Below are 27384 nucleotides of genomic sequence, written 5' to 3' on the forward strand. Positions count from 1 at the left end.
GGGTTTGGCTTTTCCTGCCAAACAGTGAGAAAAAAGGGACTTTGTGTAGGAAGGATGGGTATTCCTCTCTGTATTGCTGGGGGCGGAGATGTGTCCTACACACTTCCATTTGAAAGGACTGTCCCCAGCACACATATAGAGGAACCTGACACTAGATGTTTGTCACCCCATACTTCTTGGAGCCTTGAAAGGGAATGGGAAGAACTTTCCAGAATGTGTTGTGGAGGCAGTCCAGAAGGTTGGCATCAGGTATAACTATTGTCCCTTCAGAGCAATTCCTCAGTACACTCCTGGACCTCTGGAAGATGGCAGGAGGCCTGTCTTGTCCACCAAAGAACTGCCCTACAGCTACTAGAGGACGGCCCTGTTGCTTTACATCTGACTTGCTCCCAAGAGGGCTGCCTTGCTATAAGAGGCCTGCTTTGCTGCATGAACCCAGGACTACCAAAGTGACTCCAAGGGCTAGTTGGCCAGCTTCCTGTCTGAGCTGCAGGGACACAACAAGCTCCATAGGCCTCCCTGCAACTCCAGCTTAAATGCTGCACTGAACCTGCCTGGTCCTGCAACTGGACCTGCCTAAGCCCTGCTGGTCTCCGCTGGAGTGAGTGTCTCATTCCCAAAAGGTGTATCCCAACATCCTGGACCCTTGGTGGCAATAGTTGACCTCCTCCTGTGAAGAAAGGTGAAATCCTGGAACCTTGGGCTCTTTGTGGCCCAAAGTGAGCCCGCTCACACCTGGACTCTACCACCTGTGATGACCGCTAACACAAAGCTCAGGTGAAGTCAACTCTTCATGCTACATCAAGCACCAATGACGACCAGCAATGCAAGATCTACACTTCCGGCTACAATAGCTTGTGGTGATCGCCAACACAAAAATCCAACATTGACTGTCTGCGATGCCCAATTGGATCTCTGCACTACAATGATGACCACCAGCGATGACTGGCCTGCTCTTCACGCTACAGCGAAAACTGTTCCCATGCTCATCATGCCCTCCTCAACTGTAATGGAACTCTTCATGCCAGACTTTGAGAAGGTAATTTTTTTCAGCAGGACTTAGCTGCTCCCTGTGTCAACCCATGCTCCATTGTGGTCAGCCTAAACATGTGGCTTCCCCCAGCCTAGCACAGCCAGATGAACACGAGCGGCATATTTTGCTTTTGGGTGCTATTTCTACATAAAATGTAATACTTGATTGTATTTTTGCCATTCTAGTGACATTATATTTATAAAAATGTACTCTACTTATTAAATTAATATGGGATTTTTCTCGTGTTACTGTTTTGTTTTAGTACTGTTTGTGTGCTACTTAAATACTTTACATATTGCCTCTATTTTGAGTCTGACTGCTTTTGTGCCAAGCCTGACTGCTTTTGTGCCAAGCTACCAGAGGTTTAAGCACAGGTTAATTTAGTGACTTTTGTGGTACACTCTGACAAGGATTGTGGTTGTAGCCTCATTGGAGCTTGCACCCCCCTGAGCCAATAACCCATTTTTTTACAGCCATGTCTTCTACTAATGTTTCTGGTACCTAAAAAGTAATCGACAGAGGTCCTTTGTTGGCAAGTGGTGCAAGGTCATCTTTGAGTATGATTGTTGATAGGTCAATCTGTGGAGTCTGTACCTACATAGCTCTACATTTTCTGTTATCTACCACACATAGGGACATCAATGAGAGTGAAAAGGAAGAGGCTGAATCACCAACGTCATAGCAAATGCAATGTCCATGAACACTCAATTAATTTTGAGATTATTGTGGGGGATCAAACAGTTCATCCCAAAAGAGGGCCTTAAGTTGATAGTACAATCTCTTGTCCTCTCAAGACTTGACTCGGTTACCTATCACTTATTTAGTTTGCTAACCGTTCACCCCTCTCAGAATACTATGGGGCATATTTATACTCCGTTTGCGCCGAATTAGCGTCGTTTTTTTCAACGCAAATTCGGCGCAAAACTAACGCCATATTTATACTTTGGCGTTAGACGCGTTTAGCACCAAAGTATGAGGAAAGAGCGTCATTTTTTTGCGTGAACGCCTTCCTTGCGTTAATGAGATGCAAGGTAGGCGTTCCCGTCTAAAAAAATGACTGCGCCGCAAATGCGTCGTATTTATACTCCCGGGCAAAAATGACGCCCGGGAGTGGGAGGGGCAAAAAACCCCGCATTTGCGCCGGATTTTAGCGCCCGGGTCAGGGCAGGCGTTAAGGGACCTGTGGGCTCAAAATGAGCCCACAGCTGCCCTCCCATGCCCCAGGGACCCCCCCTGCCACCCTTGCCCACCCCAGGAGGACACCCAAGGATGGAGGGACCCACCCCAGGGACATTCAGGTAAGTTCAGGTAAGTATAATTTTTTTTTTTTAATATTTTTTTTTGGCATAGGGGGGCCTGATTTGTGCCCCCCTACATGCCTCAATGCCCAATGACCATGCCCAGGGGACATAAGTCCCCTGGGCATGGCCATTGGGCAAGGGGGCATGACTCCTGTCTTTACTAAGACAGGAGTCATGTAAATGGCGTCTGGGCGTCGTTAAAAATGGCGCAAATCGGGTGGAGGCGATTATTTGCATCAACCTGACTTGCACCTTTTTTAAGACGCCCTAGCGCCATTTTTCCCAACGCCGGCGCTGCCTGGTGTACGTGTTTTTTTTCCACGCACACCAGGCAGCGCCGGTCTGCTTGCGCCGGCTAACGCCATTCAATAAATACGGCGCCCGCATGGTGCTTCAGAATGGCGTTAGCCGGCGCAAAATTTTTTGACGCTAAACTGCGTTAGCGCAGTTTAGCGTCAAAAAGTATAAATACGGGCCTATGTTTTATGCATCAGCTCATTTTGTCCCTGCAGCATCCTCCCAAACTCAGGAGTAGGTAAATGAATATGCCACACACAGAGCTCTGTCACAGATATTGGTGGAAATCGTGTCTCTAGTTTGCAGAGGTATGCACCCTGTCCAAAGCAGCGACCACAATCCTAGTCAAGGTAAGTCACAACACTACCTAAATTATCCTGTGCTCCCCCTCTGGTAGCTTGACACAGAGCAGGCAGGCTTAATTTGGAAGGCAATGTATAAAGTATTTGTGCAATAATTCATATAGTAACCCAGTGAAAACACCACAAAAAGTACTCCATGCTAGGAAAATAGATAATATGTATCTGAATAAAATAAGACCAAAACAACAAAAATCCAATATGCAAAAGTCACAATATCACTTTGTATAGGTTTGACTGAATCTTAGGCCCATATTTATACTTTTTTAGTGCCGCATTTGTGCCGCTTTTTAACGCAAAAGCGTCTCAAACTTACAAAATACAGTCGTATTTTGAAAGATTGCGCTGCTTTTGCGTAAAAAAATTAGACAAATGCAGCGCTAAAAAAGTATAAATATGGGCCTTAATCCTTAACAATTAGTGGTTGTATCCTTTTAACACACAATATCTGGGATAAATAAAAAATAACGATGCAGATATTGCAGTGATTTTTCAGCCGCAAGGCAGGCGCCACGTCGATTCAGCAAGCATTACATCAAATTTTGCAGGTTTTGCGTCTATTTTTCGATCTGCTTGATATTCTTCTCTTCTGTGAAGTCCTTGATACCCTTGAGACCTCAGAACAGGAGGCAAGCTTAATCCAGGCCCTTATAGAGCACTTGGGAAGGAAGGCAGAATCCATCCAGCAGAGTCAGAGGTCAACAGGTAGCAGGGCAACAGCAGGCCAGCAGTTCTTCCAACAAAGCAGTGCAGATGAGTCCTTTGGGCAACCAGGCAGTCCCTCTGACACAGTCCAGTTGTAGGTCCAGAAATGTCTGATTTTAGGGGGATCACAGACCCAGTATAACTACCTAAAAGTGCTTTTGAAGTGAATGAAACTTCAAAGAGTGGTTTTGAAGTGCACATGTTTCCATTTTAACCCCTTGTGGGGGGTTATCAGTCCATTGTATGAGGGCAAGTCACTGGCCTTTGAAGTGTAAGAGAGAGCCCATTCACCATTCCTGTCTAGTGAAACCCATCTGTATTCAGATGAATGCAGATGGAGCTGAGTTTCCTGTTTTTATGGCTGTCTTGGTGGAATGCACAAGGGGAGCTGTCAACCAGCACCGACCAGACATGGATTGGAGACAGGCTGTAAGGCACAGAGGGCAGTAAGTGCAGAGAAATGCCTACTTTCTAAAAGCGACATCATTGAAATATTAATGTAGTATCCAACTTCATCAGTAAGTAGGATTTCTCACTAACCAACCAACCAAACCAAATTTGAAAAGTCTATTCCTCTCAGAGTAGCAATTACCACTTCAAAGCATATAAGGGAATCTCAATTGCTGGCCTATGAGAGGAGCAGGCTTCACAGTAGTGAAAAATGACTTTGGGAGTTTTTCACTACCAGGACATGTTAAACCTGTACGTACATGTTATGCTTTTTACTTACATAGTACCCTGCCCTTTGGGTTGCCTAGGGCCTATTTTAGGGATGACATGTGGAAGAAAAGTAGAATTTAAGGCTTGGCAGTAGTTTTAAATGCAAAGATGAAGTGGTGGTGAAACTGCACACACAGGCCTGGCAATGGCAGACCTAAGACATAGTTAAGGGGCTACTTATGTGGGTGGCACAATCAGTGCTGCAGCTCCACTAGTAGCATTTAATTTACAGGCCCTGGGCACATCTAGGGCCCCCTACTACAGACTTATACTTAAATTAAGTATGCCAACTGGCAATGAGTCATTTTGCAGGGAGAGAGCATGGGCACTTCAGCACTGGTTAGCAGTGGTAAAGTGCCCAAATTCCAAAAGCCAACAGAATCGAGGTCAGAAAAGAGGAGGGGAAAGGCAAAACGTTTAGGGTGACCCTTCAGAGAGTGCTATTTTCCAACAGCCCCTTACTGCGTTGTGGGGATATTTTAGCACCCAGGGACGATGCATGGAAAATCCAAATATGCTGGGAGGATGAAACATGTGCTGCATCCATCCGGTATGCGATGTGGCGATTGTTCAGCCGTGAGGCAGATTCTGTGTCGGATTTTGCAAGTGTTGCGTTGATTTTCAGATGCTGTCGATTTTCTCTATCTGGTGAGGTTTTGGTTGACCCTGAGACTTCTTAACAGGAGGCAAGCTCAGTCCAAGCCCTTGGAGATCACTTGTGGGGGAAGGCACATTCCTTTCAGCAGAGTGAGGGAGCAGAAGGCAGCAGGGCAACAAGCAGGAGAGCAGCCCTTCCAGGAAAGCAGTCCAGATGAGTTGTTTGGGCTGTACAGCAGTCCTTCTGAAGAAGTACAGTTGTGGGTCTAAAAGTGTCTGATTTTTAGGGGGACACAGACCCAGTATATATACCCAAATGTGCATTTGATGTGGAGGTTTTGAAGTACACCAGTTCCCCTTTCAACTCAGTCCTGTCTGCCAGGCGATCAGTGGGGGGTTATCAGTCCTTTGTGTGAGGTCAGGCCACTAGCCTTGGAAGTGTGAGAGCCCCTCTACCCTTCCTGCCTAAGAAGACCCATCAGCATGTAGATTAATGCAGATGGAGCTGCGTGTCCTGTGTTTATGGCTGTCTCAGTGGAATGCACAAGGGGAGCTGTCAACCAGCACAGACTATAATATTTTTTTATTAACATTTCACTGTCTCATAAGTACAATTCAAATTATGGCATAAACAGGTTACCGTTCTGTTCGTAGTCAACAATTTTTAATAACACACCAAGCTACTACAAGTTCTAGTGCTTACATCATAGTGTTCTTTATGTCTGTAACTCAGGATCAATGTTTCCCAGTGCCTAGTTCGCTAAAACCTCTTGGGTATTCATTCCTTCCGTGTGTTCACTGTAACGCCATTTTGTTATTGTGTCTACATAACAGTCTTAACTAATATTAAATATTATTTTAACATGGTGGCGCTGTTGTGAGTTGGTAATTCCAATTGCTGGGATAAGCCTCTTATCTTCTCCACCGGGGTGTGGGTTAGTACCCTTCATATTTCACAGTCTACACCCGCTCGTTGGTGGGTAGATGGGCCTCTAGGTCAAGTCTGTCTACGCGCTGTTTCGCTCAGTCCGGTTCCGCTGCCATCTCCATCCACCCATCCTACGTGGTCCCTGGCCCCCCCCACGGCCCCTCTGACGGCAGGCGCTGTGACTCCCCCTTCCTTCTTTCCCCATTCCCTGACCTACAGCTCATTCTGACTCTTCCGATGTTGTCTCCCTTCCCCTCACCATGCAGTCCCAGCTTGTCAGTATTCCTTCCCACGCCGGGGCAATAGGGGATTGACGGAGGCCCCGCGCCTCTTCACCCTTCAGGACTTGTAGCTCCGCTCTAGCCCACTTCACCAAGTCCCGCCTCCACTCACTCAGTGGAGGGCCTCTGGAAGATTTCCAGCCCATCGTGATCCGTCTCCTATAGAGGGCCAAAGCAAGGTCAAGGAAGCGCCCCTTCACCTTACCGTGTTGGAAACCCATTTTAAGACCCAGTAGGCATGTAGTTGGGGCCAGGGCCAATTCCACCTCAAAAAATAGCGCTAGGTCCGCTAGAACTTCAATCCAGCCTTGCTGGAGGTCTGGGCAACTCCATACCATGTGGTCAAAGTCCGCGTCCACATCCCCGCATCTGGGGCATGTCTTGGGGGCTCTGCCATATATTATCGACAGTCAGCGCGGGGTAAGGGACGTCCTATGAATATAGTTGTACTGAATATATCTCAGTCGTGTGTTTCGGGAGACCGTACGAGGGTAAGAAAGAGTCCTACTCCACTCAGCGTCCGTCAACTCCCTTCCCACCGTCCTTTCCCATCTCTCTCTATGAGACTGCAGTGGGTCTAATGCTTCCTCGTTTTGGGCCCGGTAAAGTTTAGCAATGAAGTGGGTTTCCTCCGCAGATGTCAACAGGAGATGTAATACCCTGTGGGTGGCAGGTTCTGCATTGATCGTTTCCCAGTGTTCTCTTAGGGTATGTATCAGCTTCCGATACAAGAGGAACTGTCCCCGAGGGACTCCCCCGTCCGCTAGATCAGTAAAGGATCTCAGCACACCCTCCCTGAATAGCTCCCCAACCGTCTCCACCCCCGCTTTCTTCCAGGGTCCGAGCCCCGTGCCCGCTGGGCTTCTCCCTCCCGCGTCCACCACCAGGACGGATAATGGCAACGCAGGGAAGTAGGGCGGGTCCACCCCGACTCTTCTTGCGCATCTCTTCCAACATGATACAGCTACTCTCATCATCAGGCTGTTTGCTTGAAGAGTCATCCTCCTATTTATCATACATGCTATAATCTGCTCTATGCCTACCTTACCATGGACGATACTCCTGTCCAGTTGTCCTTTTCCAAAAAACCACCTGGACGCCAACTGCAGTTGGGAGACAGAGGGCATCCCTGCCTAGTTCCCCTATACACTGGGTAGCGGTCAGATACCGTCCTGCCCGTCCTCACCCTAGCCCGGGGGGGTGCGTATAATAAGTCCACCCATTTTACCCAACCCTCACCCAGACCCATTTGTATCATCACTGCCCCCAGGTAGTCCCACCTGACCGAGTCAAAGGCTTTCTCAAAGTCCACTGCAAGTAATACTCCAGCTGAGGGTGTCTCTTCTCTGGGCATATGTAGGACAGCGAAGAGACGCCTTAAATTCAGGGAGGTACTTCGGTTCGGGACAAAACCGTTCTGGTCTGCGTGTACCAGTGAGGGTATATGGCAAAGCAAACGGTTGGCCAAGATCTTACTGAGAATTTTAAAATCGCTGTTCAACATTGACAGGGGGCGAAAGTCGGCCACCAATGCCTCCTTTGATTTCAACTTGGGTAGAGGAACCACCAGTGCCTCCCTCAATGTATCCGGTAGCTCACTGCGGTATAATGCTTCCATGTGTATTTCCACCAACTGGGGGACCAGTAGTGTCCCAAATTTTTTGTAAAAGTCCATGGGGAGGCCGTCCGTCCCAGGGGTCTTCCCAGGGGCTAGTTGTGCTATAGCATCATGGACCTCCTCTGCTGTCACCGGGCCACCTAGACCATCCCGCTCCTCATTTGTCAATGTCGACAAAGGGAGCCGCTGCAAAAAACTATTGAGTGCACTTGTCCTAAGTTCACCAGGCTTCCTATACAAATGAGTATAGTATTATTTGAATGCATCGTTTATAGGGCCCGGCCTATGTCTTCGCTCCCCCTCTTTGTCAAGCACACTCGTAATGGGCTCATCATCTCCTCCTGGCCTCACCAACCACACCAGCATTCTACCTGATCTGCCCTCCTCTGACTGTAATGAAGCAAAGTATTTTTGCATATTGTGGCACCGGAGTGGTTCTTCGACCTTGGAGTGGGATTTCCGTGCCTGGTCGTATCATTCACTCGCCTGTGCGTCTGTTCCCTGTTTCCGTTCCCCCTCATATATTCTCTTCTCTAGGCTAATCAGTTCCCACTCGAGTGTACGTCTCACCCCTACCGTCTTTCCCAGACAGTAACCTCTTGTCGTCACTTTAAGCGTCTCCCACTCCACAGATCTGGAGGTGGCAGATCCCTTGTTGATTTTAATATGATCAGCCAGGTGGAGAAGGAGGGCGTCTCTGTATGCCTGATCTTCCAGGGCAGCTGGGGCCAGCCTCCACGTCGGGACGGGGGGCCTATCTTCCGTCACCCTCCACGTCAGCAGTAAGGGGTTGTGATCAGACAGGGTACGTCCCAGATATTTGGAGTGTGTCATTCCCTGCACTAGGGTTGCTGTGCAAACCACTCTATCTATTCTGGTGTGCACTCGGTGGAGGCCTGAATAGTATGAGTATTCTTTGTCATTACGGTGCTGTTCACGCCAGTCGTCCACCAGCCCCCAAGAATCCAACCATTCTCTAAGTTTTTTGGCAATCTTACATGTCACCGCCCCTGGCAGCGGAGGAGTGGATCGGTCCAGGTCTGTGTCTAGCACACCATTGAAGTCTCCCTCAATTAACAGTTCTCCCATCCGCTGGCGTGTGAGATGACTAGATAGTTGTGTCATGAAGGGGATCTGATCTTGATTGGGGGCGTATATACAGCTCAGGACAATCGGAGTGCTGTGTAGTTTCCCATCCACAATCACAAACCTGCCTTCGCGATCAATGTTAGTGGTCTCTACCTCAAAGGGGACCCCAGCGCGCACCCAGATCAGCACCCCCCTGGCGTATGCTGAATATTCCGTAGCGAAAACCTGCCCTCTCCATCTGCGTCTCAGCTTCTCTACTTCTCCTTTTGCTAAATGGGTCTCTTGCAGCATCGACACCTGAATGCCCCTTCTCTTTAAGTAGAACAGTATTCTGTGTCTTTTAATTGGCGTCCCCATCCCCCGATTGTTCCATGTTAGAAGGTTATATTCTGCTATGTTGGTATGTCCTTTGCATAACAGCCTACCCTACCCGCCCCAGTGGCCGGCGTCTCCCTGAGTCTTATAGGATATCTGATACAGTCAAACCACATCTCCCAAAGCGCCACCAAAACTAGCAACTGCATAACCCAACTCCCCATCCCCAGGGCGCCTCTCAAACAGTAGGTTGCCCAGAAAACTGTGCAACAATGCAACTTATTTAACCTTTTAATTATAGTTCTCACTAGTCTGACGGAATGGACGAGATTCAGGTTGGGGGGGGCCGTGCTCGGAGGGGCCTCACAATCGCATGCTTCTCCTCACCTCGGGGCCATCCTATGTGCTCAGTTAACCAAGTTCATCTGCTGTCTGCGGGGTTACCCTCGGGGCCCGTGCCGAGCAGCCCGAGCCCCCCGCTGAGGACACAGCCGTGTCATCTGACTCTCCTCCGGAGCCCTCCAGTGGGGATCCCTCTCTGCTCATGAAGGCTGCTGCCTCCAGTGCCGCCTTCTTCCCCATTTCCTTCTGCGTCTGAGTTGGTGCCAAGCGGGGGCGATTCCTGTTTCGCCGTCTTCCCGATTCACGGCGGGATCTGCTCCCAGCTGGGCCCTCTCTCACCGGGCTCACCGGTTGGGTCCCACGGACCTCTTGCCATTCCGACGTCTCCTCGGGGGACTGGAAGAATGTGGTCTTGCCATCCAGGATCACTTTCAGTCTGGCCAGAAAGAGAAGCGAGTACTGAATTCCCTCATCCCTTAAAGCCCTCTTAACTGCCAGGAATGAGGCTCGTTTGGTCTGGACGTCCAATGTAAAATCCGGTAACAGTGTCACCTCTCAGTTCGCTACCTTAAAGGGGCCTGCCTCTCTGGCCCTCTGTAGGAGAGTGTCTCTGTCTCTGTAGTGCAGCAACCTGGCGATCACTACTCGGGGAGGCCTGCCCGGGGCGAGGGGCCTCGAGGGCACCCAGTGCGTTCGTTCCAGAGTGTAGAAGGGGATCAGGCGGCCCGGCGCCACGACTGTGCCCAGCCACTCCTCGAGAAATTCTATCATATTCGTACCTTCCACCCCCTCTGGGAGGCCAACTACTCGCACATTATTCCTGCGGTTTCTCCCTTCCGCGTCCTCCGCTCTCTGCTCCAGGCTCGCCACTCTATCCGTGAGACACGTCACCTCGACCATTAGGCCTTTTTGCTTCGGTGCAATTTCCGCTAATGTGGTCTCTGTCTCCTTTACTCTATCCGCCAGTTTGTGGTGGTCTGCCCTCAGGAGTCCTACTTCAACTGCGACCTGATTGATGTCATGCTGTAGCGTTGTCTTGGTATCTTCGATTGCACCCAGAATTTTGTCTAGGGTGTCCTGTACTTTGGTTTGTGGAGGGTCCTGCGAGTCCCCCCTCTGCACTCGGCAGTCATTGTGCTGTCCATGGTTTTAACTTTGTGCTGGTTCTTGGGGGACATTGGATATATGGGGGTTGCACCGCAGGGGCCGTGGTGGTGGTTAGACTGTTATTGCTGTATTTCCTCGACCTGGGTCCTGTGCCATTAGCCCGGTGCAGTCTATGTTTTGGCCCCCGGTAGACGTCGTCCCAGTCCATTGAAATGTCGCTTCGGTAGCCGCCTGTTTCCAGCTAACCCTTTGCTTGCCCAGCAGGAGTGGGAGGCTCTCCCCCTTTAGGTCGTGTCCGCTTGCCAATGCCAGGTAGAGGGCCAGTGCGCCCGCGCCCCCTCTCGTCCTGCTCGGGGGAACGTGCAAGGTTCTTCTCCCGCTGACTTCGCTTAGAGGCCCCCCAGGGGGCGCTGCTCGGCTCTAGGCACAACGCTGGGGGTAACAGCGTGCTCCCCCGCACTTTCTCTGTTGATGTCACCTCCCCAGCTCCTCGCTCAGATCGGGAGCGCCCCTCCCGGGCCTGTCCTGGAGTCCTCTTTATTGTAGGGGTGTAGGCATGTCCCCTGGGGCCCCCCGCCCCAAGCTCGCAGTGGCGCAGTTCAGGACCTCGAGGCGCTGCTCTAATTGGGCTCCCCGGGCCCCTCTCAGCCCCTGAGCCACCCAGCCCCACCACACAACGGGCGGCCGCCGGTCTGCCTCCTCTGCTCCAGGCCCGTGGGTCAGCACATAACGCTTACCTTGCTGGGGGGCGTTGCTCTGGGGTTCTCTCTCTTGTACCCGGCCAGCCGGCGCCGCCTCCAATTTCTTCGGCGCGCCCGGCGGCCTGATTTTGCCCCTCGCGGGCAAGCACCACTACTTTAGTCCCCGGCTTCTCACCACAGGACGGGCCGCTGGCTCCTCGCACTGCCGACGCGGTCAGGACCCGCACAAAAGGGTCCGGAAGGGCTCCGCGGCTCCCCCGCTCGTCCCCTCAGACTCCCCCCGCAGTGCTTCCACAGGCTGCCCCGGGGCTGGGTTCCTGATGCTCGGATAACTCACGGGCCCCTCCGGAGCAAGGGGATCACCCGTGTGCCATCTTGGCTACTTGGCCACGCCCCCGAACCAGCACAGACTAGACGTGGATTGGAGATAGGCTGTAAGTCTCAGAGAGCATTGAGTGTAGAGAAAAGTCTACTTTCTAAACGTGGCATTTCTGAAATAGTAATGTTAAATCCATCTTCACCAGTAAGCAGGATTTCTTAATACCATTCCAACCATACCAAACATGGCAATGCCACTCCTTTCAGATTAGATATTACCACTTAAAAGTATAAAAGAGAATTTCCAATGCTGTCCTATGGGAAGAGCAGGCTTCACAACAAGGAAAAATTACTTTGGGTGTTTTTCACTCCTAGCAAATGTTTAACATGCAAGTACATCTCCTGCCTTTTACTTACATAGCACCCTACCCTATAGGCAACCTAGGGCCTACCTTAGGGGTGACATATGTAAAAAGGGGGTGTTTAAGGTTTGGCAAGTAGTTTTAAATGCCAAGTTGAAGTAGCAGTTAAACTGCAAACACAGCCCTTGCAATAGTAGACGTGAGACATGGTTAAGGGGCTACGTATGTGGATGGCACAATTAGTGCTGCAGACCCACTAGTAGCATTTAATTTACAGGCCTTAGGCACATGTAGTGCATTTTACTAGGGACTTACAAGTAAATTGAATATGCCCTTTGAGTATCACCTAATGTTACCATGTTTTAGGGAGAGGCCACATGCACTTTTGCACTGGATAGCAATGGTAGAGTGCCCAGAGTCCTAAGGCCAACAAAAACGAGGTCAGAAAAAGGAAGGAAGGCAAAAAGTTTGAGGTGACTCTTCAGAGAGGCAGTTTTCCAAGAGACATCTTTATTCTTCTACATACTATCGCACTCTCTGTGCACTGCGTCCTAACTTTTATAACCGCATCTTAACACCACCCATCTGATTCTGTAATTCCTGTCTAGAGTGCACCCACAGGACCGAGAGGGCCCTAGCACACATGAAAGCAGACACTACAGTCACTGGATGCAAAATGATTGGCCATATGACTCCTGTTTTGCAGTTAGTTTAATAGTTTCCCATTGAAGCTAGTTCAGTTTACAAGCTTGACTGCATTACTCATAAATTCCTACGTACAAGTAACCCTGTCTGCCTGTGGTAAAAAAAATGAAATGCATAGGTAGATTAAACCATTACATGTCATAGGTTAATCAAGTTAAACTGAATAGGTATCTTATTGAATTCCCATTAGATACACCTGAGCAGATGTGTAAATAATTCAAAACTAAAAACTAAGAAAATCCCAAAAATCAAACTGCAGGGAAAACAAAAAAATAATCATTCTAGTTGAAACATGATTACTTCCCCCATGTGCATAGCTCATTCAGGCGAGGACCTCTATAAGGCTTAAAGGCACTTTGTCTCAGTGATGTCAGTGTTCCTGGAATATCATGTTAACTTTTACATGTCATAGCTATAAAGTGCCTGTCAGTCAAAGCCAGCTTCAAGCTATAAAGTACTCACAAAGCCACACAGGTACCACAAACAGTGGGTTGCTATAAAACTAGATACATCTAATTTTATCTAATGCCAACCTCGGGCAATAAACTGCGTACCGTGCTGTACTAAATGCGAGCCATGAAGTGCAAACATTCACTGCAAACAGGCAGGACGTAAAAAAATGTATAGCCTACCTTGATCTTATGAAGAATCACACTAGTAGAATAATGGGATACCTTTTGCCATCATGCAAAAAGTGACAGTTGTCCCACCCCAGAAGTGATGTAACTTCTGTTACCGGGACTTCCGGGCCCTCAGTGGCCCAACCCGGAACTGACATCACATCTGTGGGATCAGGTGACCGTGTTGGGTAACGTGTGTTGTGACATCACCCTAGTCACATGCTAGTCACGTGCTTATAGCCCAACCACATGGATAGGGATAAGCGACAGCCGTCATGGGCCTTGGCCCTCATGTCTAGGGTGCTGTCTCAGGTAAAATTGCAGCACTCACTGTGTGTACAGGCTGGATTTCTCTAGCAAACCATCCCAGGTCTGTTCAGACAGCCACAGGCAGCTTGTTTGTGAACAGGCCCGGGCATGTTTCGTTAGAGACTCCCATGTATTATGCAGCTTTGTGCTGGGATGTGGGTTTGACAAATATAGACAAAATTGCTGCATTGTATTATGTAGTGTAACCAGCAGTCCTAGATTTTGGGAGTAACAGAACTGGGAGGGGTGGGTGGAGAGATGTATAGAGAGTGACAGAAAGAGGGGTGTTAGGAGAGGTGTGGGCCTGAAAATGAGAGAGGGAGAGCAAGAGAGAAATTAACATAAAAAATGTTTCTTTATCGTATAGCAGGGGCATGAAGTGAAGAGTGTGTTACAGCCATATGAGTCACCTTTTATAAGCCAGAGCCCCTCTACGACTAACCTAACCAAGGATTCCTGTCACATGGTTTAGGAGCACAAGAATCCTCGGTGAGATATCTGGAACCAAAAGGCTCCACTATCTCCCAAAAGTAGCCGACACCTCATCATGAAGTCTGGAAAAAGCTGATTTAAGGAAGTGTTTTGTTACAAAACATCCAGGCATATTGGTATACGAATCCAAACTGATATGAAAAGGAACCCAAAAGAAGATGTACCATATGCCCCAAAGTATAACCAACTTCATCACTCAACATTTGATTTTATTAACTCATTGTTTATGCTTAGATACATTCAAAGGTGTTGGATCTGGGGAAAACAGCTCATAATTAGCAATCTCTACTAGGTATAAAAAGCCTTCTGTGGGACACCCCGACCAAAATCGGACCCACAAGGCTTGTTTTAAGTCTGCCTACAGCTGGCCTCCTCTAGCAACGTGAGAAAAGCATTGAAATGTATAGTGATGAGCAAACCGTAGCCACTGGACCAGACTTTTCACAGGTAAAACAATGCTGTTTTTTTATCTTTAACCAGATTTTTGATAAAACGTGTCAGCTTAAGCACTTAATAGTGAAAAAAATCAAAAGTGTTGCACAGGCCGCAAAAGCCTTTTGCTTTATTGTGCAGATTAAAAAGTATATGTGTTTAGTTTTAGGTGTTGTTTTAAATGTTAAAAGCGTTAGTTAAGGGTTTCTGTGTGGCTGGAAACTAACAATGGGTTAAAAAAGCAGTTATTTTTAATAAGCTGAGCTGATTTTAAGTCATGTACAAAGCGTAAATGTGGAGAATTATGCATTGTACAATGCCCCAAATGAATTAATGCATGTGTAAAAACTGTTGTTTTATGCCCTATATGCCTTTTTAACTGAACTGGCTTTAATGCGTGGAGTTCCTTTACAAAGATCTCCGTGGCGAATGTTCTCAGATCATGTGTGAGCTGGAGCTCAGCGATTGTTTCACTGTGGCAGTGTAGCAATCAGCCCCTTTTTGAAAGGGAAAATTTCCCTTCCCCTTTGTTGAGCCGTGCATACACATTCTAAATCGATGTTGCAATATTGTGTAAATCTTTTGTTTAAAGCATTGGAGTATGATCTAATATTCATTGGCCATTGTTTTTTTGTTAGTGATGTGCTCATCGGGACATGGAAAGAGTCTCACTGTCACTGCCGCTGAATTGCAAGCCATGCATGTTGAGTCTGTAGGGGAGAGAAAGGTACAGAGGGGTTGTGGGGAGAGCAGGCTCTGTAGTCAGAGCTAAGATAGCTTAAAGGGTTGAAGCAATGCGGTTGAGAATCTGGACCATGCAAGTACTGTGCTCAACAGCAACAACAGCCATTATTTCAAAATGAAAGTGGTGTGCGGCTATATTTTTGACCAAGACCAAAGCATTTTTTCCTTGTAATTGTTTAATTTTCTGTTTAATAATACAAATTGTTCATGGATCATCTTACAATAAAAGATGAATAAGTAATCTCTTGCTTAAGCCAGCTGTTTTGATTCTAACAGTCTTTGCATGGTTCAGCAAGGGTTAAGGATCTAATGCATTTCTATGCTTAGGTGTCCGAATTGTCTAGGATATGTTCAAAGCCTGTAGCTGGTTAGCCCTTCATGCTAAGCAGGTCAATAAGAATGACAGTTACAGCACCTTTAAAAGAGTTTAATATATTTTGTATGTATGTCTAGAAACATTTTGAAATTAATGGAAGAAACTATGGCGTGTTAGAGACTTTTTGTTTTTTGAAGCAGATTTTGTGTGTCACGCTTGCAGGATCTCCCTCCATTATCATGGAGCCCCAAAGAAACTGTTGACTTTCAACAAGATACAGATATTTAGAGCGCTATAGTTCTAAGTTCTCTCAACACCAACAGCTTTCTCTTTCTTGTATTTTATTTAAAAGTATTCATGTTGTGTGTTTTCAAAGGTTGTAAGGTGAAAGTGCAGCTGACTGTTGCTGCACTGATTTTTAGAGTCTTAAGAAGATGCACTAAACAGCATGCAACATAATACTGCTTTTACAGGTGAATAAAGAGTGAGTATGTTGAATAAATGATTTGTGAATATAGACAACAAGTGCATAGGGTGTGTTGTACCTTCCATACCCCTGGACGTTATCTAACCCCCAGAGAGTAAACTAAAACAGTGTATTATATTGGAATTGTGACATTGATCCCTTATCTTCACAGTTCCCTCGGAAACTCAGAAGTATACTAAATCTTAGAAAGAGGTAGACCCCCCCAACAAAAATGAAAAGTCCTCAAAGAGCTCTGGACAGGTTGTGAACTCGCTCAAAGAAAGGAAGCCATCGGGCCTATAGCCGGAACGGCTACCAACAAAGAGTTTCCTCAAAGGGACAAAACAGGTATTTTTTATGTAATGTAGCTCCTTAAGAACCTCAATGTTAATATGTCTAAAACAATGCTTTTCTCCAGCATTTAGAAAGTTCTATAAATAAATAAATGTAAAGCAATCATAAAACAGCTTTTTTTTTTTAAACTGTTGTCACTAAGACAGAGGGTACAAGAGGGTACAAGCGAAGTGCTGCAATCTTTCGAATCAGCCATTGCAGACGTGGAGGCTATTTCATTTTGACGGTGCCTAAAATACCAAGGTTCCAGCGCTATTAATAAACCAGTCCTAAGCCTCAAATATAAAAAGAAGGTACGAGACATCATTACTAAAATGCAACGGTTCTTTCAAGAGCTCAGGGGCAAAAAGAAGTTAGAACCCTGCAGACTGGCTCTAAAAGTTCAAAATACCATGCCAGCGCACCCTAAAAAGGCAAAGGTTAGACTCCCCTCAAACACAAATGTAGGAGCCTGCCACAGGCGCTCCAGGGGTTCCAAGCGTTCACGGGGCAACTCTGAAAGATGCAGATATGTAGATCACATATTTGTTCTAGAAGTAAATGCGCCAGCTGGGGGATCACGGAGGCCATTTCTAGCAAACACACCAGAGATAATTCAAACTAGTTCTGAAGGAGCTGTCTAAAAACCAGTGGGCTGGTAAGAGACACAAATGGGCTAATAGCAGCAAGCAGTGGAGGCTTTCAATTGGTATTCTAAAGAAATCCTAAATGTTTGCTACAAGGGGGCTTTAAAATGCAATACCCCAGAATCAGAGTCAGCCCACCCAAAGTGATTGGATGGAGAGATTGGCATCCACTACAGATCACCAATCTGAGGATTCAGAGATGGTGTTTTTAGAGAGCATCAGAAGGTACCGACAAAATGTAGAGAGATTAAAAGCTATGGAGCATTACAAAGAATTTAGGTTTGTTAACTTAGAATGCATAAACTCAGCTGACCAGGGTCTCCTAGCTATTCACCAGGTCATACAAACTCTCGTACAGCACTCATTACACGAATGGGACCTAAAGATTTCTTTCAACTCCGTTTGCACAGTCAGGGAATAAACACCCCCTTGTTATTCACCAGACGCTTGGTGCGTGATGTATTTGACACAGTGGACTTTTTAGAAAACCTTTACAAGATCAAGCAGAAATCAGTGCCTTTGGAACCTTCAGAAGTCATCCTTTTTTTTAGGGGTCATGAGGGAAGCATGTCCAGAACTTTAAAGAGTATCTTTTACAGTAAATTCATTGAAAAAAAACAACGGTGGTTGCTCAACTTTAACATTGGTGAGACCAACATGTGTCCGGTGGCGAGCATCCCATGGTTACTAACGGATCATAGCATCAGTGATGCGGTCATGCTTTTTAGAGCGGCTCAAGCCCATGCTGCACTTAAAATACCTCCAAACAGACTGGTAGATTTCATAGAACTGGGCATGTTTGAGAACTATTTTGAGGTTGTGGTAAAAGATCTTTACTACAGCAGATTGTGGAAGTACTTCACATCCGGAGAGCCAGTGAAAAGTAAGACGGCTTACATGCTACATCATGAAAACCACTTTGATGGTATCTTGAACCTGAAGGGTTTTCAAGGAGCCAAGTAAATGTGCCTCCATTGGCATCCTATCTACAGCACACAGACAGCTTATCAGTGTGAAGTGCATTGTAAAATGTGCCAATCGTAGTAGATGATCAGAAGGTGAGATGATCTCGATGTAATCTACTCTGTCAGTTGCAAAACTGCTTGAGCATACACACTGGGGTTATTCAGTGCATTCCTAAAACAGACTGTGCCGGGTACGGGCTCGACACAGGCGCCAACCACAGTGGCAAAGGTATGAAATGCCCATGGTGTAAGGCGTCTTTTTCTCCAGGGACAGAACACATGTGTTACATAACTAAAGGCCGTCCACAGACCAAAACAGAAGACTACATAGTGTTTGATATAGAGAGTACCCAAGAGACTAGAGTGCACCAGCCTACCAATATTTTCACACACGTTTCTAACTTCTGATCAAAGCTGGGAGGTTGAAGGCCCTTCTTGCATGAACAAATTCCTTAACATCTTCATGCAGACAAAAGTCAAAGATTATACCCTGATAGCCCATGAATCAAAAGCGTACGACTCGTTATTTATTTTGCAAAATTTGTTACATGAAAAGATGCCTGCAGATCTCATCTCCCGTGTCTCCAAAATGATGCTACTAACAGCTGTATCTTTACAAATAAGGTTCATAGATACTTTCAATTTTCTGCCCATGAAATTGAGCAGTTGCCAAAAGCCTTTGGATTTCCAAGCTGTAAAGGTTATTTCCTGCACTTTTTAACACATGGGCTAATTAGAACTAACAGGGGCCCAATGCCTCTGCCCTACAGCTACTATACTGACTATATGATGTTTGAGGAGAAAGAGAGTTTTCTGCAGTGGTATGGTGAAAACCGTGAAAGATGTTTCATTTTATAAACTTACTGTCAGGCAGATGTAATGATCTTGAGAAAACCTTGCAATCTCCTAAGAGATGTTGTTGTAGAGATGACAAAAAAAAATTCTGATACCCAATATTGCCAAGATGACAAAATCCATAGTGTACATTGACCTTTTTCAGCACGTAACGTTGGATTCCATGGTTATGTTTATCTACAAGTACATGTTTTTACAAACTGAAAGCATAGTTATAGTGCCGCACGACCTCTGTAACGGTAAGCAGAAGCGTTATTCTAGGTTGTATGATGAAAACCACACATGCCGGAACAGCGCATGGCTTAACAATGAGGTCGGAACCAAAATTGTGTTGTTTCCACGCATGCCTTTACCAAGCATGCCATTACAATGAATTTCATTGTAAAAGCATGCCTAATAAAGGCATATGTGGAACGGCATGCAAAACGGCAAGTGTGGTTCTTTCATGCAATACCCGCACCCACCGGGGGCCAAATCTACCACCATCCCTAATACCTAAACTACCAAACCCCCCTACCATCCCTTAGCCCCAAAAAAACATATTCCAACCCCACCCCTAAAAACTAAAAGTACTGCAATCCCCCTCCCACACTGAACCCCAAAAAGTAACCCCCCCTGGCCCCCTGACCCTGCCCAATACAACTGGACTACCTGACACCCCCCCCAGGCACCCTTGGCCCTAAATAAAAGTATCCTAACCCCTCAGCACTGCCCCTAAAAACTAAACTACCGCGACAACCCCACCCTGCCCATAAAACTAAACTACCCCAACACCCCCAACCACCCTGAGCCCCTAAAAAAAACTACCCAAACCCCCACTCCTGCCCTTAAAAATTAAACTACCCCCACCCACACTGAGTCCTAAAACCTTCCACCTAATAAGTAAACTGTCCCAACCCCTCCACCCTAAGATCTAAAAAAAATGTATCCCGACCCCCTCAGTCCGCCCCCAAAAACTAAATCACCAAAACCCTGAGCCATAAAAAAATCTCCCCCGACCCTCCACTCCAGCCCCCACCCACCCCAATCCCTTAATCCACCCCAACCCCTGCCCCAGCCCCACTTACCTCATCGTGTCCTCTGCATCCTCTCCTAAACATGGCTTTTTCTGTGCCTTAACCACGCATATGCATAGTTTAGCACATGAATGGTTAAGGCACAGAAAAAGCCATGCGTTGTTCTGGCAAGCGTGGTTATGCTTGAGTGAGAAATGTCCTCGTTGTTTACAATGTGTGGTTAAGGACGTTTCCCGTTATTCTATAACCTCTATTCAATTCAATGGCTCATGCACGTCTCTGAAAAAGAAAACATCTTCATCAAAAACGATTTGCAGGGTGGTGAATACTGTGTGGGTCTATATTTCCTAGATGGATATGCTGTATTTAATGGCATGCCAATGGCCTATGAATACAATGGTTGCTTTTATCATGGTTGACCCAAATGCTACAAAACCCACGAGTTCAATAAGCTGTTGGGTACCAAATTTGAGCACTTGTATAGACTTAGGGGCATATTTATACTCTGTTTGCACTGAATTAGCATAATTTATTTACGCTAATTCAGTTCACACTCAACGCCATATTTATATTTTGACGCTAGACCCATCTAGCATCAAAATATTGGTTTTAACGTAATTTTTCAGATGTGTGAAACCTCCTTGCATTAATAAGATGCAAGGTAGGTGTTCCCATCCAAAAAATGACTCAAACCCCCTAGCTCCACATTTTCCACCCAGGCAAAAATTATGCACGGGTGGGAGGTGGACCCAAAAAATGATGTTAACTTCGATTTGTGTCAACATTTAACGCCTGGGTCAGGGCAGGCACTATAATGATACAAACCCATCACTACTTAAGGAAAACACACAGAAGCAAAATTACCAACCCACAGGAGAAGATGGAGGTGATACTGATCCAGCTTGCAAGACGACCCAGAGGACAGCAACAACTACAGCAAACACCACCACTACAATGCGGCCCACAAAGGCAATGTAGAAAGCAGGAGAGGGTCTGCAGAACCAGGACAACCCTCCTTGGCGTCACGGACCAGGACATCATTAGGACCTACAAACTGAACCGGCAAGCCATACTACACCTGTTGCACCACATTGAGCAACAAATCACAGCCAGCCTGCAGACCCCACACAACATACCACCTGTGACAAAGCTGCTAGCTATCTTGCACATGCTGGCAAGTAGCTCATTCCCAACAACGGGTGCCCTGGTTGCTGGTGTCTCACAGCCATCATTCTCTGCATTCCTGCCAAAGGTGTTAGATGTCATAATCTCCCTGACGCCCACCACATCAGCTTCCCCAACACCCAGCAAAATCAGCAGGAGACCAAACAGGGGTTCTATCAAATCCATGGCTTCCCACAAGTGCTAGGTGCAATTGAATGCACCCATCTCAAGCTCCTACCACCTGCAGCAAGCAAGCACTTAGACCGGAATTGCAAGCACATGCATTCCATTAATGTGCAGGCCATAGAGGACTACAGGGGACTATTCATAAAAATGTTGTCCAAGTATCCTGTGAGCGTCCATGACACCTTCATATTCCTGCACAGCAGGATCAATGAACAATTCCAGGACAGACAATATGGCCTACTCGTAGGTAAGTCAACAAACCTAGCAATATACACAGAACACACCAACCCTGTAGGACATACAAGACATAAACCACTACATTAACACATGGCCAGGGTAACACAGATGTGCAGATATCAACACATATGCACCATGCTGCAGTACAGCACAATCAGTGCACACCACAACCACATACACCCACATGTATGTAACACACCCACTACTTGACAGGCACACCACATGAAGGACAGGTGCAGACATACACTCTTTGCTAACAGAAGAACTACACAGACCACTACAAGTGCCCAAAGGTTGCCTACTATGTACACTTCACACACAGTACACCAAACAAAGAATAGCACCGCCATGTCAATGGCATACACCATGCCCATGCCATGTAAGTTCCATAGAGGTACAGATCCCTCAAGTCATGCCGTGCAAATCACTGCCAGAACAAACATCAAATACCAGACAACTACTGCCTATACCAATTACATCTCATCAACACATACCTGACTTACCTGTAGTGTGCAGCGACATCTGCCGGACACATTGGCTCACACACAAAGGAACACAAAACCAATGCCCATCACATACCATGTTCAAGAAGTGGGACCACATCTACTGTAGTACCAACTCACATGCACCACTTACTGACCCACAATACCATCATGTCTGTACCAGATACAATAAATGGCCCCCCATGGGGCAGAGTCACTGTAAGACAGTGCAGATCATGGATGCTATAGTGGGACCCTGTCGGAGAATACAGGACATCACTGACCTCACATGCACTGTGCAAGGGACATATTTGCTAAGTAGCTTGCTCCATCCCATAGCCTGCACTGTGCACGTTTTGACAGTAGAAATGCTGATTAATGTGTTTGAAGATAGGAGAGACACTGGTAGTTATGTTGATCATTCTGTAACAATGGGATACACACCATTGGACACCTCATGGCTGCCACACACATTAGCTGCCACTCTGGATCACCAAGGGACCTATGTAAAAGCCCACAGTACACTGTATGTACAACTTGGCAGATTACCATTTTTAATGACTTGACGCCACTTTGTAAACAGGCCACCCTTTCATGCAATATGTAGAATGAAAGGGGTGTACAATGTGTGTTGCTGTAGGTCTGTCACCACAAGATACATAGCATGATTATGCTGACTCAGATGGAGGTGTCACCTATGAGCTGAGGCAGTGCCAACAACAAACACCAACCCAGGGGTGCTGTTTGCAGGTTGCAATAATGAAGTAGACTGTGCTTTGAACTCAGATGATTGTGCCGCCAATGCATACTGCATACTGCTGCACACATAGAAAGAGCCAATTGGCCGTCAAAACAGCATATTTATTGGGCAGTGTCCCTTCCTGCATAGATACATCCACCTCCACAGGGCAGCTAGCCAAGTACCCGAGTGCAAGGTAGGTAGTGTAGGTGCACGGCTGCATATGAGCAACTGGCGCAGGGACAACAAAGAGTTGCCTAGTAAGATGTCACACATGGGGCATTCTTGCATAGTCTAAAGGTTGCAGGACAGTGCAGCCAATTTTGGAAGTGTGTTGTGTATTGTCACTTACCCATTTCAATGGCCCTAAGTATCGTACATCATCTGCAATGACACATGTCAAAATGGTTGGAATGTCCAGGCTCTGTAGTGCTACCGTGTTTCCACCACTTCTGACCCCATTGTGTTGTGAGGATGTGTCATGTCCCATCTAGTGATAGCACACTGATACAAAGGTGCACTACACAACGCATGGTACATACATACTGAACATCAGTTAGGAATCCAAATCATATGTCCCATGTGCTTGAGCCAAACATATCATTGTCATGTCCAACTACCCAGTGCTGAAAAGACCTTACACAAGGCCAGGAACTCACACCATTCCACAAATATATATGAGTCACAACCAACTCAAAATATCAACTGCCATGCTACATGAAAAACCTGTTGCAAGCCTTTACAACAACTTACTCCTTTAATCTTTTGAAGTGGATTAAGGTTATGGCATACAGCCATGGATAATGACCCCATTTCCCAACCCAAGCACAGCAGCAGAGCGTGCAGATCATGACGGACATTGGAGGACACGGACTATTGTGGAGAGGACATTTGGCACCCTGAAGTCAAGATTCAGGTGCCTGGAAATCACAGGAGACAGCCTCTTATCTGCCCACACATTGTCTGCAAGATCATAACGATGTGCTATACTGCACAACATATGTGTGTGGATTAACGTCCCCTTTTATGGGCAGGTTGATTAACTGCTTGAGGAGGAGGAGGATGGCGGTGAAGAAAATGAGGGGGAAGAGCACAACACAGCTGCTGGGATACATCACAGAGTGCATATAGTTGAGAGCCTCTTCGTTTAATACTCACTTAACTCATCCTGTATATTTTGTCAATAAACACCTCACTTATTCACAATCCGGCTTTGGTCTCTTCAGTCTCCACAACATATACCTAAGGATTGTGAGTATAACCTCAGGGAGCATGTTACAAACACTAATCAGAAAAGTACTGTAGGTACATCACATGTGATGTGTAGAATTGTACTGCTCCCACTACTCACATCACAAGTAGACTCATCGCCTGAATGTGACAAATGAAGGACACAATCTATGGACCACAACATATGAATTACATCCACGTTGGCTACTTGACAACAATAGCTCATCACACACACCTACAACATGTCCAAATAGGAGGTAAGCAAGGGCCTCACACATGAGGCAGTGGATGTCAAAATTTAGTAAGACAGAAATGTTTGAACAGACCACTGTCACAACTCAGTGTGAGAGTTGCAATGGCTGCATGGGTCATGTGTGACAAGTGGGGGGCATCACTGGTAACAGTGGTCATCATGATTAGCCCAGGTATGACAAGCAATGGAAGAAGTTGGTCCTGCGAAGTACATCCATGGTGCAGGAAGTGATGTAATAAGAAATCCTGTACAGGCATGGTACAGTGGGTGTACTTTCACTTCCTCTTTACAGTCTGTGCCTCTTTTGACTCTGTGGTTGTGTTCTGCAGTTGGTGGTGTGTTATTGATCAGTATTGTATCTTGTGGTGTCCCTCCTGTTCTGTTTTTTTTGTATTGTTTCTATACTTTGTCCCAGTGTCAGTACATTTGTGTGTTTTTGTGTGTCTGTCATTGTACTTGTAGTGTGGGGTGTCTGTCAGGGAAAGTTGATAAGATGGGTTGGTTGGGATTAATTTTGGGGCCTTAAGTTTCCTTTCTATTCATTTTTTTTAATTTTTTTTTATCAACCTGTACCTGGTAAATATGTCTGGTAGGGGGAGGTTGAGAAGGATGAGAGAGGAGGAGCTGGGAGGCTTTGTGTGGCTGGTAGCCCACTACTTGCCATCAATGTTGGAGATGAGGGCCATGTAATCCAAGGTTACTGGACGGAGGTGAGACGGCTGCAGTGGGGCAAGGTGCTTCACCACCTGCAGAACCCAGAACAAGCACCGGCTCAAGCATCGCTGGGCAGATCTGGTGGCCAGGGAGCAGGATCTGCTTGACCATTTTGGTGTGGTGATCAGTGGCCCTGTTGGTGAGTCTTCCATTGGCATACTATTTATTGTTCACTGCTCTTGAATGACAGTAGCAGATATGTTGGAGAGCTACATGCAATACTTGTGGACAGGTTGCATGCAACCAGGATGAAGTGTAACTGCGCCAGTCTAGGCATGGAGTTCACATGTTCTACCATTTTACCAATGCAGGTCAGATGTTTGGTGAGTCATGCACAACCATCGCTAAATCACACATTTCAGGGGCCATGGCAACACATGTGCCCCAGTATAGTGTCATGCATGATATGGCAAGACACCGCCAACCTACCATATTTAACTGGTTTGTGTCAACAGAGTAGGGCAATCTATGTAGAGAGCTACATTGTCATCATTTCACACACATGACCCCTGCCATAATGTCAGCAAAGGGGGCTTACCCGTCTTAGAGGTACTGGCAATCGGACATTTGAAACCATCAGATGACTTTGCCACATCAGTCATGGATTACGCAACGCAACGCATGATAATTGTAGACTAATACTTGAGCCACATGTCCATCACAAAGTGCCTCTGGGTACCTTGTATTGCAAGCCAGAATACCTGAGTCAATTGTCTTGCAGAGCACCAGGGTAGTGCCATCTATTTGTCACCCCACTCAGCCTCATACCATGAAGTTCCATCTTCTATAGAATGGTCACATATAATTGTTGCAGAGTGCAGCACTACATGAGTCTCAGGCACAGTGTAAGTGGCTCTCACCCCCCTGAGAGTCAGTGTCATTGTGAGTTTGCAGTGGTGTGTCTGTTGCACTGTTTTACACCAGGATAACTAGCTCACTCCTCTAAAATAGTACACACTGTAATTTGTTTTTCCACCAGTAGTGACCATGATATGACACTAAGCATAGTTTTCCATCCATATCTTACAGGTGGACCTGCTCCCTACACCATCGGCGAAGTGTGATAATGTCTGTCCTGTGTAGAAATGGAGGGTTCAGTGTGAGTGAATGATGTGTGTTGCACACAATGCTAGAAGTGATAAGCTGTCAAATGATCAGATATCAAAGTAGGCTGGTTGGTGACATTGTGTCCCATTTAAAGGTTCCCCATGCACAAGCAGAGAGTTATATCTTGGGAGGCTTGTGGTGCTCAATGGGCAGCATTGTGTAAATAAGGTCATGACAAGACACATGTATGCCCATATGTGACTGAGAAGTGCACCGCTGTGAGAGTATTGTCACTGGGACACACTGTCATTCTCACAACACAGAGATTCACAATTTCGAACAAAATCTGGTGCATCCCTGTATTGTAATGTATATGTAGGACTGGGTGGGCAATTGTCCCCCAGGATGGTGCTCCATATTTTGACTCCACTTATGTGGAATATAATAGGCATGCATGCAGGTCAAGGCCAGAAGTGTACTGGCATGGATATGGGTGCGTAAGGAATAGTATTGGCATATCAAGTATTGATGGGTGTCTACACCTGGACACATGAATGTAGATGTGATAGACCTATGGATACCAGGGTCCTAGTTGGCAGCCCTCCTACCATATGGTCCATTCCCAGACTCCATGTATGAGTAGGCATGCCTTGGTGGATGACCAGGACAGTTGAGATGATGGATTGCATGGCTATCCCCCCTGAGGCACAGGGGGAGAGGAACAACACATTTGTAGGTAGATGTGATGTTCACAGTGTAGGTGACATTCATATTGATCAGGCTTGCATGTGTACCTATCAACACTAACCCCATATGGTTGCCAACTGCATCCCATACTCCTGATAACATATTCAAGTTACTGGTGATGTATGGTTGAAAATTGACACAGATTATGAGGAATATTGGCCCTGATCTATGTGAAGTTGACACTACCTTTGCATTGTTACACATGGCACAAAATCAATGCACGCCTAATTTGGTTTGGTTCCTAATCTTGTGCATCGCTTTGGTTTCCATGAAATTATGCTAAGGCAGCATTGTCATTGTATTTATCAGGGCCATTGTTTTATCTGGAATGTGAGTTGGAGTGCATGTGCAATTAGATGTAGAGTGTAAGCTTATTATCTGTACATACTTCACACAATGCTGACACTGATGGTTGCCTGTCTCAATTTAATAGCTGGCAACAGGAACAATGAGGAACTGCGGGCCTTTTCAGAAGAGGGCAGTCCTCCATAGGCACATCCTCGCAATGGAATCTGGGTTCTGGAGGACGGCACGCTGCTATCACAGGGAGCGATCGACCTGGGAATGGCGGGCATTGACCCAAGGGGGACCCACACTGGCCACACAGAGAGG

Source organism: Pleurodeles waltl, chromosome 9, assembly GCF_031143425.1.
Source record: "Pleurodeles waltl isolate 20211129_DDA chromosome 9, aPleWal1.hap1.20221129, whole genome shotgun sequence".
Taxonomy (NCBI): Eukaryota; Metazoa; Chordata; class Amphibia; order Caudata; family Salamandridae; genus Pleurodeles; species Pleurodeles waltl.